Source organism: Salmo trutta, chromosome 12 (assembly GCF_901001165.1).
Source record: "Salmo trutta chromosome 12, fSalTru1.1, whole genome shotgun sequence".
NCBI classification, from domain to species: domain Eukaryota; kingdom Metazoa; phylum Chordata; class Actinopteri; order Salmoniformes; family Salmonidae; genus Salmo; species Salmo trutta.
Genome location: NC_042968.1, coordinates 73,643,309 through 73,656,261, shown reverse-complemented (window position 1 = coordinate 73,656,261; position 12,953 = coordinate 73,643,309). Strand labels below are relative to the sequence as shown.

Here is a 12,953-nt window from a genome sequence, read left to right as displayed (position 1 = left end):
AAAGATGTAGGCCATCTGCACAGCAACACAGAGAAAATAGCTTGGCGCACAGACGGAGGGGGAGACGATTAACCAACTGGCTGGGTTTTTTCCCTCCATTCAGGGGAACGAGAGATGGCAATGGAGGAAGAGACAGGGATCGATAGGGATAGATATCAAACATTTCAGAGCAGTATTGTGAAATAATGTGTATTACATTTGATGATCGAGACGACTTACATGTAGAAGGCAGACATACTTTATGCTGTTAAAGACAAGTTAATATACCTGTATCACAAAGAGAGGACACGTAGTTATCTCTTATTCTACCCTTTAGATCTTAGTAGCGAGTAGCGACTGAGAGGCTAATAAGTTGTACAACACCACTCTCAGCCCTTGTAAGAGATGAAATGAGATGAGTGGTACTGTACCTTCACAACACAGGCTATCCTAGCTTTGGTTTAGTCTCCCCTCATATACAAGCAACATAATTTGAATCTCTCATGTTCTCTATCTCCATCCATCTCTCCCTCTTTCTCCCTCACCCTTCCTTCGTCATCTTCCTCTCCTTTCTTCCCTCTCTCTCTCGCTCTCTCCCTCCTTCTCTCTCTCTGTCCCTCCTCTCTCTCTCTCTCACTCCCTCTCTCTCCCCTGTTCTCTCTCCCTCTCTCTCCTCTGATCAGAGACTTGCTCCTTCCTCCTGCCTGTGTGTTTCTCAGGGGTCTAAGGCTTCGCTGAGCCCTTCAGAGGGAGACCATGATGCATCTCTTTTGATCAGCCCCGCCGTTGAATTAGCATGTACCTCTGTACCTCAGCGCTAGCTTTCTATCTACCTGCCTGTCAGGCAGAGCTCCCAGCACACACATCCGTGTGTAGCCTACACCGGCAGGCAGCAGGTAAATCAGGAGGCACTCCTCTAAGCTTCTCCTGAATCTTAATGACTAATGAACAGAGGCTTGGCACTGATGAGAGGAGAAAATGACTCGTATGATCACCAGAGAGACAGACAAAAGCCTTCCTGTGCATTGCTAATGTTCCATGCTAATGGGCCGCTGTGCTGTGGCGTACTGAAGAATCATGAAAGCTGCTGCTGCACGCTGCTGACTTAAGTTGTTAATTCGATACAAGGTCTTTGTTGTGTTCTCTGGAGACTTCATTCCTCAAAGGAGGGATAGTACACTTCTCCCTGTACGTCCTCTTCAATGAAAATAAACCAGGATTAAATGGTGTTGCTTTTGAGTCATGGTCAATACAACGATCGGGCATTGTTGTTTTTTCAATCGTGGTGATCGTGCCTTTGATAATCAACAAAACTTGATTCACATCTCTCTTCCTTGCTTTGGTCCAGGTGAGAAAACATATCTGAAAATGTTTCTGTGTGCTTTGATTAAAAGTGTTCACCGCGGGAACTGGTAAGGAGGTAGGCTTTTATGAGGAGTTGTGTTTGGTCCCGGGCCGGGTCTGGTCTGGCTCCACAGCCATCCGGACGCCCTCTCACTTCTGTGCCATTTAATTAGCCCGACCTGCACAAAGGGGAGCTAGTCACATGGGCCCAATTTGGCCCACTATAAGGTCTGGAATGACTCAACCTGCACGGGAGACTCCCCTTCATTTACGTGCCTGCAACACCGGGCTAGAACTTTGAAGATGAAAACAGGACTGATAAAAAAAACTAAATCAAAGGAGTGGACCGTTAAATTCCAGGGAATTTCTCCAGATGTTGCCAAAATATTCAGCTGAAGCGCTCCAGATGTTTTCCCCTTCCTCTGCTCCGCTCACCGTTTCCAGGACTTCCTCTCTCTCCAACCCCCAGGCCTTTTCTCCTCTGCGCCCCCAACCCCACCCCACTTTTTCTAACAGTTCCCCCTGATGCCACCTTTTCAGTGAGGGGTTTAATAGCCATGAGGGCAGAGTAGCATCCTCCTGAATCCTGTAATAAACACCCAATGCACTCTCTCTCATTTCACAAAGAGAGGGACAGAGAGAAAGAGAGAGAGAGATAGAGAAAGTGAGAGAAAGATAGCGATTAATAGCATCCCTTTATCTCTAACTGAATCAATTAACAAACAAATTATGTTTTAGTCAAACATTATATCGGTTTGGGCCTTTTGCGGTCAATTTGCAGTCTACAAATTATTTGTAATTATGTTCCAGCCCCCCGACCATCCGCTCAATAAATAATTGGCCCGCGGCTGAATCTAGTTGATGATACCTGGTGTACAGCAAGACATAAATGGAAACCTCCCTGCCTCTCCCTTGTGTCCGTGACTGATATTATTCTACCTGTTTTCATTTTTTCCCTCCCTCTCTCTCTCTTCACCTCCACGCGGAGACAGAAGTAGCAGAAGTGTTGGTGTTTCTCCAGAGACCGCAAGCCTCCCACAGAGCGTGACCTTGCCACAACCCCTGACTTTCACACACTGGCAGTCTGAGCCTCCCTGCCCTTTGCTGCTCACTCACAACCAGGCCTCGCACTACACAGGACACACACCCTCCTCCAGCGTGCTCTAGTCTGGCTCTGATCTGGCCTATATCATCTGAAATGGTCTCTTGTTACTCATTCCAGGCTGAAACAGAAGAAAGCATCCTAAAAGCGACACTTGAACTTGTCATTTCTGCAGGCACTGGAAAGTAAGCAATGTGGTATGCAGAACACACAGATGACAAAGACATGGCCAGCGCCTGCCTGCCTGCCTGCCTGTCTGCCTGCCTGCCTGCCTGCCTGACTATTTTAAAGTCTTTGTTGAGAGGATGAAATAACAAACTCCAACATAAGTGCTCCTTAGTTCTGAGGGTTGTTCCTGGCACGGCTTCATTTGATCTAATGAAGACGGCGTGCGTTTTTGTGTGTGAAACATGATATTTACGTGTAATATGACAAAAGAAAGTCAATACGTCTACGTCTACAGCAAAAAAAGATACGGAGGGGCGAGTTGATAAAAGCAGGTTTAATGTCACCCAGCCACCTATTCACATTCTGGCTCCAACATAATATGAGCGAACAACTCTTCCCTGGACTAAAGAGGAAACTCAACAGTCACCTGATGTTGTGTCTCTGCTCTTTCTCTCTCCTTCCTGCTCTCACTCTTACTCTCAGCATAGTGGTTGATAATGAATGGAAGATAAGACATGCCTGTGCTCTTTGTCCTATGTGGCAGGGGTGGAATGATTTGCAACACCATCAGCTCACCTATCACCCTACCACATCCACTCAAGGGTAGGGGTGAGACTTGTATGTATAGCCTGTCTGCTCCAGTCTAGAGTAGCAGCACTGTGGCCCAAATATTGTTTTTACAGGTAGACAGACAGACAGAGCACCTCCTCCTCAACACCATTCCACCTCTGTGGAAAGTATGCCTGAAAGCAGACGGTCCCGGCTAAGTGTTGTGGAGGACAAAGCCCTCCAGACTGTCATTCTGCCTGCCTAGAGAGAGTATATGGGGTCGCGCGTCAGAACTGAGGGTGCTGATGTAGTCTGGTCGGAAGCAGGAAAAACATGACACCTCTGAGGTGTCAACAAACAGTAAATCACACTTTTCATTTTCTCAGTTGGAAAATCTGTGAATAAAATGCTACAACAACACAAAGACTGAAATGAATCATGTCTTTAATACATATGTACATGTGTGAAATAGGACAAATATAAGCCCCAACACATTACTATTAGTATTCCTGTTTTTGGAACCCTACTGGGCATGTTGTTTTTCAGGGTATACATACTGTCATAATATTATCTGAAATGTGCCATCTTAAAGGCCCAGTGCAGTCAAGAACATGATTTTACTGTGTTTTATATATATTACACACTATGATGTTGGAATAATACTGTAACCTTTTGAACATTTTGGTAATGCCCTTTTAGTGTATGAGCTGTTTGAAAAGAGAACCTCAAATTTCAGCCTGTTTTGGTGGGATGGAGTTTTGACCTGCCTGATGAAATGTGCTAATAATAGACCAATAAGAATGAGAGTTCCGAACCTCTCTGCCAATAACAGCTGGTTTCCCCCTCTGCATTAAGACTGCTCCCAGACAGTCCTAGCAAAATAAATTGCTTGAGAAATTGCTCTTTGCTAAGAAGTCATTTTTGTTTATTGTTGACCATTTGAATTTAAAACAATCACAGGTACTTAAACCTGTTGGGGATAGGGGGCAGTATTTGCACGGCCGGATAAAAAACGTACCCGATTTAATCTGGTTACTACTCCTGCCCAGTAACTAGAATATGCATATAATTAGTAGATTTGGATAGAAAACACTCTAAAGTTTCTAAAACTGTTTGAATGGTGTCTGTGAGTATAACAGAACTCATATGGCAGTCAAAACCCTGAGACAAATCCTAACAGGAAATGGAAATCTGATGTGTGGAATCACTTCAAACCTTTGCCATTGAAACACACAGGGACTTATTAATCATTTAGCACTTCCTAAGGCTTCCACTAGATGTCAACAGTCTTTACAAAGTGGTTTGAGTCTTCTATGGTATAAACTGACCCAAAGAGAGGCTTGGGAAGTTGGTCACAGGGGGAGGGCCATTACTACTATGACGCGGGCGCCCATGGGAACCCTTTTGTTTCCGAAACGTTTAGTAAGACAATGCAATCGTCCGCCTTGAATATTATTGAAGCTCTGGTTGAAAAAGGCCCTAAAGATTTATGTTATACAACGTTTGACATGTTTGAACGAACGTAAATATATATTTTTTGCACATTCGTGACGACAAGTCCCGCGCGCTTCAGTACATTATGAGTAGCCTTCGGGAACGCGCTAACAAGAAGGAACTATTGGGACATAAATGATTAACTTTTCAATCAAAACTACATTTGTTGTGGACCTGGGATTCCTGGAAGTGCCTTCTGATGAAGATAATCAAAGGTAAGGGAATATTTACAATAGTATATTTGATTTTAGATGGTTCCAAGATGGCGCTAACATGTATCGCCTAGCCTATTTTTCTGGGCATACCACGACGTTTATTGCAAAGTGTGATTTCCCAGTAAAGTTATTTTTAAATCTGGCAATGCGGTTGCATTCTCGAGATGTTAATCTATAATTCTTTGAATGACAATATTACATTTTAACAATGTTTTCGAATAGTAATTTTGTAAATTGTAGCGCTGATCACCGGAAGCATTTGAGGGAAAATATTTTCTGAACGTCACTCGCCGATGTAAAATGCTGTTTTTATATATAAAAATGAACTTTATCGAACAAAAAATGCATGTATTGTGTAACATGATGTCCTAGGAGTGTCATCTGATGAAGATTGTCAAAGGTTAGTGCTGCATTTAGCTGTGTTTTGGGTATTTGTGATGCATGCTAGTTGCTTTGAAAATGGCAGTGTGATTTTTTTGGCAGGGTACTCTCCTAACATAATCTAATGTTTTGCTTTTGCTGTAAAGCCTTTTTGAAATCGGACAACGTGGTTCGATTCAAGAGAGGTGTATCTATAAAATGGTGTAAAATAGTCATATGTTGAGAAATTGAAGTTATAGCATTTATGAGTGTTTTTTATTTCGCGCGACGCGATTCCACTGGCTGTTGACTAGGGTGGGACGCAAACGTCCCACGTTCCCAGACAGGTTAACTGTTGCGCAGAAGTTATTTGATACTGAGATAAAAATGGCTACATTGGACCTTTCACATCCTCCATTGTATCTCTATTGCTAGGACTGTTGGGTAGTTTATGTAATGGGTCCTAATTACAATCATGGCCCTTCATTTGACTGGTTGTTTTAAGCACACCACTGTAATCCTGAGTATCAGTAGATATACCGCTATGAACTTTCCACTAACTTCTAAACACTGTTTCCTTCTTTTTCCCTCTCCCTCCCCCTTCTCTCTCTTCACTGTTCATTCACTCACTCCACTCTGTTCACTCTCTCTTTTCACCTCTCAACTCATTCTCCCTTCCTCTCCGTTTTTCCCTCCCTCCTTCCACATTAAATCCAGATATATCCCTATAGATGAATGTATAACATACTCAAGACAGCTCCACAGATCCTTGCTTAATGCCAAAGCACACAACATTACTCTGTTTAACTGGAGCATATATTCCTACTGCAGACACCGTGGTAGGTACACACTCTGTACATGCAGTCCATAACAGCTGAACACTGTAAACATCTAAAGAAAGCAGCCATGCAATCAAAAGCAGAACCCAGAACAAGAACAAATATTGTCTTACGCTGCTTCCTTTTGATGTCATCTATCAGCTGTGAGTAAACATCAGAAACACTACACCAGATCAATAGCAAATGATGTGCTATGTAAGTGCAGGGCTTTAATATAAACTCTAGTGTGTGTGTTTGGTGTCTGCTTGACAAAAACAGCGGTTAAGGAACCTTTGGGTCTGCCCATGCACTGTGCCCTTCCATCGCTCCACCCCTCCGCCCACAACATTGTACCAATTCCTTCCACCGCTCTGCTTCCTGTCTGAGGCTGAACATCATGGCACCTTCCCCGAACCTGTGCAGAGTGGCTAACAGACGTGCTGCGCTGCTACTGTGGCCTTCTGGCCTGCAGCACACTGATCATCAACGAACTCTGTGGTTGGTGCCTGTTAAGGGGACAGACGTAGTAACACGCTGCAGGCTGGAGGCGGGGAAGGTCCCAACACATCTGTCTTAGAAACACCTGATAGGAAACCCCATAAAACTGTGATGATAAATCCACCTTTCTACTTCTGTCTGTTTCTCTGTGGGTTTTGTGTGTGTGTGTGTGTGTGTGTGTGTGTGTGTGTGTGAGCACCCATGGAAAGGCCAAGTCACTTTCACTCTCTGATGAGAGCAAAGACTTCAAACGCTTCATCAAAGCTTGTGATCATTTTTAAATTGACTCATAATAGCTCGACCGGTATTTGTCAGATATACACTGTAGATAAACACTTAAAAACACATATTCTTATTTTAACCAAGCTATAATAGGGCTGGATTACCATTGCTAAAATAACATAGACAAATATTAGTTTTAAAACGGCTTATAATTAAATGGTTTTTATGGAGAAATCACTAGTTTTGTTTTTGATCAGTGTTCCTCGGTGGACTTAAAGGTCATTGTACAGATCATAAAGGAGCATTAAAGAATCTGAAATCAACAGCGATGTTATTGTGAATAACCATATCAGCTCTCATGACTAATTCACAACATATTTTTTGACTGAACTTACAAGCAATTTACCTGTATTAGAGCACTGTGAAAGAAGCTTTTTTGCAGGGTACAATTCAACTCAGGACACATTTCAAGAGATTTTCAGTTAAATAAAGTTGGCCAGGGATGATGACTCTGTTCTTTTGAGTCCTTGAAGGCTGTTTAACAATAATACTGTTTAACAATAATAGTGCAGGGATCATCAACTAGATTTAGCCGCGGGCCGATTTCTTCTTTGAGCGGATGGTCGGGGGGCTGGAACATAATTACAAATCATTTGTAGACTGCAAACTGACCACAAGAATCCCAAACAGATATAATATTTGACTAAAACATAATCATGCCAAACCTTGCTTATATTTGTATACGATCACGTGTCTCTCTACTATGCGTAGGAACAGATTTCCAAAATTAAACTCAATTGGAGCTTATTTCCTGGTGTTCTTACCGTTTTTTTATGTCCAACAAAATAAATGCATTTTTTTTAAAGAACAAAACGTACACCCAAGGGGGGCCCCAGGCCCGAATTAGTGGACAGTGGTCCTCTCTCTCTCTCTCTCTCTCTCTCTCTCTCTCTCTCTCTCTCTCTCTCTCTCTCTCTCTCTCTCTCTCTCTCTCTCTCTCTCTCTCCTCTCTCTCCTCCTCTCTCTCTCTCTCTCTCTCTCTCGTCTCTCTCTCTCGTGCAGTATAAAGCAGTGATCTCTGGCTAGGAGGGCAGAGCGACCTTCCTCTCTGTGTGAATTATGAGTGTGATCTGTTCAAATCCCCACAGAGACTGTTTTCGCTTCAAAAGAGCGGCTGTACGCATCATGAATACTCTCAGTCCCACAGAACTGAACCGACACATTCTCACACTCACTCAGCCTGCAAAATAAACAGAACGGGTCCTGAAGTGCAGGAATAGGAATAATCTATAGGAATATTCTATAGGAATAATATGTAGGAATAAATTGCCAGCTAATGTAGAGGAAAGCACATTTTGTCACGTCCTGACCAGTAAAGGGGTTATTTGTTATTGTAGTTTGGTCAGGACGTGGCAGGGGGGTATTTGTTTTATGTGGTTCGGGGTTTGTTGGGATATGTGTTTATGTAGAGGGGTGTTTGTTTAGAATATTCCGGGGTTTTTAGTTATGTTCTATGTTTTGTATTTCTATGCTCTGTCTATGTTGTGTATTTCTTTGTGTTGGCCTGGTATGGCTCTCAATCAGGAACAGCTGTTTTCACCTGTCCTTGGTGGGAAGTTGTTTTTGCACTGCTAGGGTTAGCCTGCATTACTGTTCGTTCGTTTTCTTGTTTTGTTTCGTATGTGTTCTAATAAAAGTTTATATGAGCACTCAACTCGCTGCGCCTTGGTCCAATATATACGACGACCGTTACACATTTTGAAAACGGTCAATGCAAAACAAATGTTCAGCAGTGCAGCAGGAACAAAGCGGTCTTAGAATGGTGAAAGCTGAAAAAAGCTGGTCAAAAACATTGAATGCCCGAAGCAAAATTCCTCCAATGATAAAGCAAGCAGGAGGTAGAGGTCAAGGTTTGAGGTTCAAAGTTCAGTGCAGCCCTTATCGATAAACCTCTCCTGCTACCTACACGGCTCAAAACACAAATAATGAATGAGCGTTTGAGCGATTGCCATCTCTGTTTAAAGCCCTACCAGCAGCCATTTGTGATAAGTATTGTTATGAGAGCAGAAACAGGCTGGGACTGCTGTGATACAGCATATGATCATCAGCATTGACGTGCACAGCTTCTCTCTCCCAGAGTCAGAGAGGTATTTTAAAATTGCCAGCAGAACATTAATGCTTAATGTACAGCAGCACAGATATTCTATGAAAAGTGGCAGTCTAGACTTCAAGGCACTTAACTTTCAGTAAAAAAAAAAAAGACAAATTAATTTGCAGCTGCGCTCATAATTATATTTCTATTTTTTCTCTCTCTTGTACATTTGGTTCTGATGCCAGCAGGGAGGGAGGTAGCTGGAGGGGGAGGCACATTCCCTTTGATTTGAAGGAGTAGTGAGGCTTGGGGGTGTGTGGGGGAGAGTGTCAGGGAGAAAGAGCGAGAGCTGTCACTTTAAGCCATTAACTTTCGCTATAAACCTCCTCCAATAAAAATGACAGCTGCAGCCCCCTCTCAAAAGGATAGCAAAACTGGACGGTTGTAAAAGCCAAACTTGGCCAAGGCGCTTTGGGCCAAGCCGCTTCCCTCCTCCCAGCAGACACACACCCACTCCTGGTAATACCTTTGTTCCTGAATTACTGCCAGGAGAGGAATGCAGCCTGCCCCCTCCACCCTGTCTCCCACCCTCTGCCTCCACCCCCCAACCATGAATCTCACTTTCTCATCAACGACCATGAACTTCACTGGTGGGAAGACGAGGGGTGGGGGGATGGTGGGGGGGTTACCTTCTGTTGCTGAAATAGGCTACCCCCTCAAACAAACACAACAACAATAAAGTGAATATCCTTGACTTGTAGAGGTACTAGGAATAATATAAACAACTTCAGTAACAGGTGGCGGCTCATCAATAAGGCCCATACCAGACATTGATGCATACTACTAGGATTCTTTACATTTAGAGTGAATAAAGTCAGGGTTGCCATGCTGGCATCCACCAAAAGGTCTCTGTCCAATCTGGTTCCATCAAATAGAAAAATGAATAGTTAACCGATCCCGTAAGAGCATGGATCATCAGCTACAATCAGCCTCGGGACAATTTTTTCTTGAGCGGATGGTCAGGGGGCCGGAACATAATTACAAATAATTTGTAGACTGCAAATTGACCGCAAGAGGACCAAACAGATATGATATTTGACTAAAACATAAAATTAAAATAAAATCCCCCACGGCAGCCAGTTTGGAAACCCTGCCTAAGAGTTCATCTATATGTTTCTCACCATCACACAATCACCATCCTTGTCATGCTACAAGCAATACTTCTGATTTACATTCAATTAGTTCCGTTAAATCAACAATACAACACAAACCCATTTGAAGCTACAGACAATCTCCTGACCTCAACTGTGTCCACACTCCGTTGAAACAGCGTCACAACCATCATGTTACATAGTATACATTAGGATATATGAGGACCGTTATCCTCAGTTATCTCTAGTCATAGATAACATAGTACATCTCTGGATCTGCTCTACGGAGCAGACAGGCTATTTAAGGCCATATCCCTTTCTCTGTTTTATAATACACAAAGTTAAATACAACTCATTCTCCCAAAATCCATCCTTAGCTGGCAAAAGACACTCTACATTTCATAACATGATTTCTTGGCTCATTGTGAAAGCCACGCTCAAATTCCTTTCACAAAATGAAGACATTGTCTGTTTTCAATGTCACCGCTCCATTCTTCACAGGTTTAAGTGAGGAGGGAGAAGAAAATGAAAAAACAGGCTGCTAGGCTAGCTAGCATTCTAGAGAACATACCGTGCCAAAAGCAGGATGTCATCACCACAGCCAACAATCAATCCAGAAATGTAAAATACTCTGGCTGTCATTTCAAACAGTGGCATGTTTGAATTCCTAATGCAGCACAACTCTAGATAATGACATAGAGCGAACGGCTAATCAATACATTCAAGGGCTTATCAGAGTTAGGGGTGTCCTTGAAGTGCGCAATTAACAATCAGAGCGTTAGAGTGAGTTTGGGGAAAGTTTGTATTTAAATCCCGAGTTAAGGGCCGACAAATCAAGAACTGACGACAAATGGCCTGCTGATACAGCATGTTGAAACAGTGTAGAGTGATAAGAACCTTGGCTGTACTATAGAAGCATAGAGAGATGCTGATTAATAAAACACTTTAACTATTACACTGCTATTACAGTTTTATTACAACACACACTGGCTCCATGCTATGCTGGGTCTGTAAATATTTAGGGAAAAATCTAACCATAATTGATTTTAAAATGGAGACAAGGAAACTACAGTAGGGCCTGCAAATGCAACCTGTCATGTCCATGTGAAAGTTGGCATGGTGATATGTGAGATGTATGTCACAGATGTGGTCACAGTGCCAGTGATCAGGTGTGTAATTAGATAGAGATATCCCAGAAGTCCCTGTGCCTCTCATCTGTGCATATTGGCGGTGGCGGGCAGGCGGGCTGATGATGTGTCAAGGTGTAACATGAGGCGCCCCTGAAAGACCTGCAGACACAATAACATGGCTGTCTACAGCTCTCAGCCATGTCTCTGCTACATGGGACAAGTTGTGCTCTATACAGTTCACCAGACATACAGTAGCTGAGTATTAATGATTTACACCGTAAGAGTGTGTGTGTGTGTGTGTGTGTGTGTGTGTGTGTGTGTGTGTGTGTGTTTAAGGGACTTAAAATACGTTTAAAGGACTTATAATACCTATAAATCCACATTCTAAGTTTAAATAATATAAGTTCTAAGTTGTTTTCTCATATAGTTTAGGACAAAAAGATACTAGGCCTAGACTATATATTGCTAATTACTACTACATATGAAAATAATGCTAATTAAAATCTTAGTAATCATCATTTTCATCATCATAATTGAGTGATGTAATGAAAACGGGTACAGTGCTGAAGCAATACAATCAATTAACATAATTCTGAACTGCAATAGAAAACGGGTTATGTGAAAAACAACTTAACAACGAATGAGCAAAAATGGCCTTTCATGCCCATGCTCTTAACATGTTGTAGCCATAAGACGGATAACACTCAACATTATCAATAGAATAAAAACCATATTGTATATATTTCAATATAGTGTACATTTCCACACATCTACGTTTATAATCATTACTTAATTGCTTTAAAAGAGTCAACTTTGTATAGAATAAAATAAATCAAATTGGGCTAGTTATTGATAAGCAATAAGTGCAAAATGGCTTTTAATTTCCACAACAACATGAGTCTGAACCCCAAATCATTCCAACACCCAGTATCAACTTTCTGAGTTGTCTCTCGTGCTCGAGCTGGACCCTCACCCTCTTATCGTCTGAACCCCTACTCATACACGACTTCATAACATTGGGTGGAAACAAAAATACAAGCCGGGCCAATAAATTCGGTTTGCGACGAATACATGGCATATATTCAATTGTGCAAGGCTACATTGTCTAGCATGCTTGCCTCTTCAAATAAATGCCTCTAGTAAACGTCAGCCTATTGCCTACATTTGTATTCTCTGGCTGGTATTTACTCAAGGAGTATGCAGTCCATTTTGAACACTTTCAGTGGCAGGCTATTGTAGCCTATTGTATCGACTCCATTGCGCGTAGACTAATGTACTTACTGTAAAAACTGTATACTGGAAGTCTGCCATGAACAACAGTTCGCTACCAAAGGTAGGCTATGGAGGTTTTTACGTATATAATAAACTAGTTTCCAAGAGCATATGCATTGCAATTTAGCCAGGTTTGTTTCCCTGCCGGGTAAATTTAGATTTTCAAATAGCCTACCATACCATTTTGCATTGTATCCTTCTTAGATTTAATTAAATTAGCTGGAAGTGCCATAAAAATGCTAATCGACAATAGTTTGCAGAATACTCAGATATTAAATGTACTGAAAGAGAGAGTAGGCTATAATTTTCCTGAAAGAGATGTCACCCTAATCAATCGAATGTCATCAGCTCTGATAGGAGTGTGTACCCCGCTGAGTAGCAGCCGCTTATATTTAACAAGCCTGGCGCGACTCAAGTTTCTCTCTCTTTTCAGTCAAACATAGGCTACGGTGAGAAAATGTTTTGATATTTACAAACAACAAGTCTATGTGTCTTTCCATATATTGCGCATAACGTAACCTAAACATTATTATAATTTTACATGAACGCAATTAGGCTA

The 12,953-nt window shown here is 42.1% G+C and overlaps 1 protein-coding gene and 1 long non-coding RNA gene across 8 annotated transcripts in view; one reads left to right on the top strand and one right to left on the bottom strand.

Moving 5' to 3' along the window:
• Positions 1–12,953, bottom strand: part of LOC115204142 (retinoic acid receptor RXR-alpha-A) — a 161,626-nt gene that overhangs the window by 140,963 nt on the left and 7,710 nt on the right. The window lies entirely within an intron of this gene.
• The window catches only part of LOC115204145 (uncharacterized), a 47,448-nt gene continuing 46,362 nt past the window's right edge, over positions 11,868–12,953 (top strand). Inside the window, exon 1 of the long non-coding RNA XR_003880311.1 lies at positions 11,868–12,455. This is a non-coding gene — a long non-coding RNA (uncharacterized LOC115204145). The remainder of the gene's footprint in view (positions 12,456–12,953) is intronic.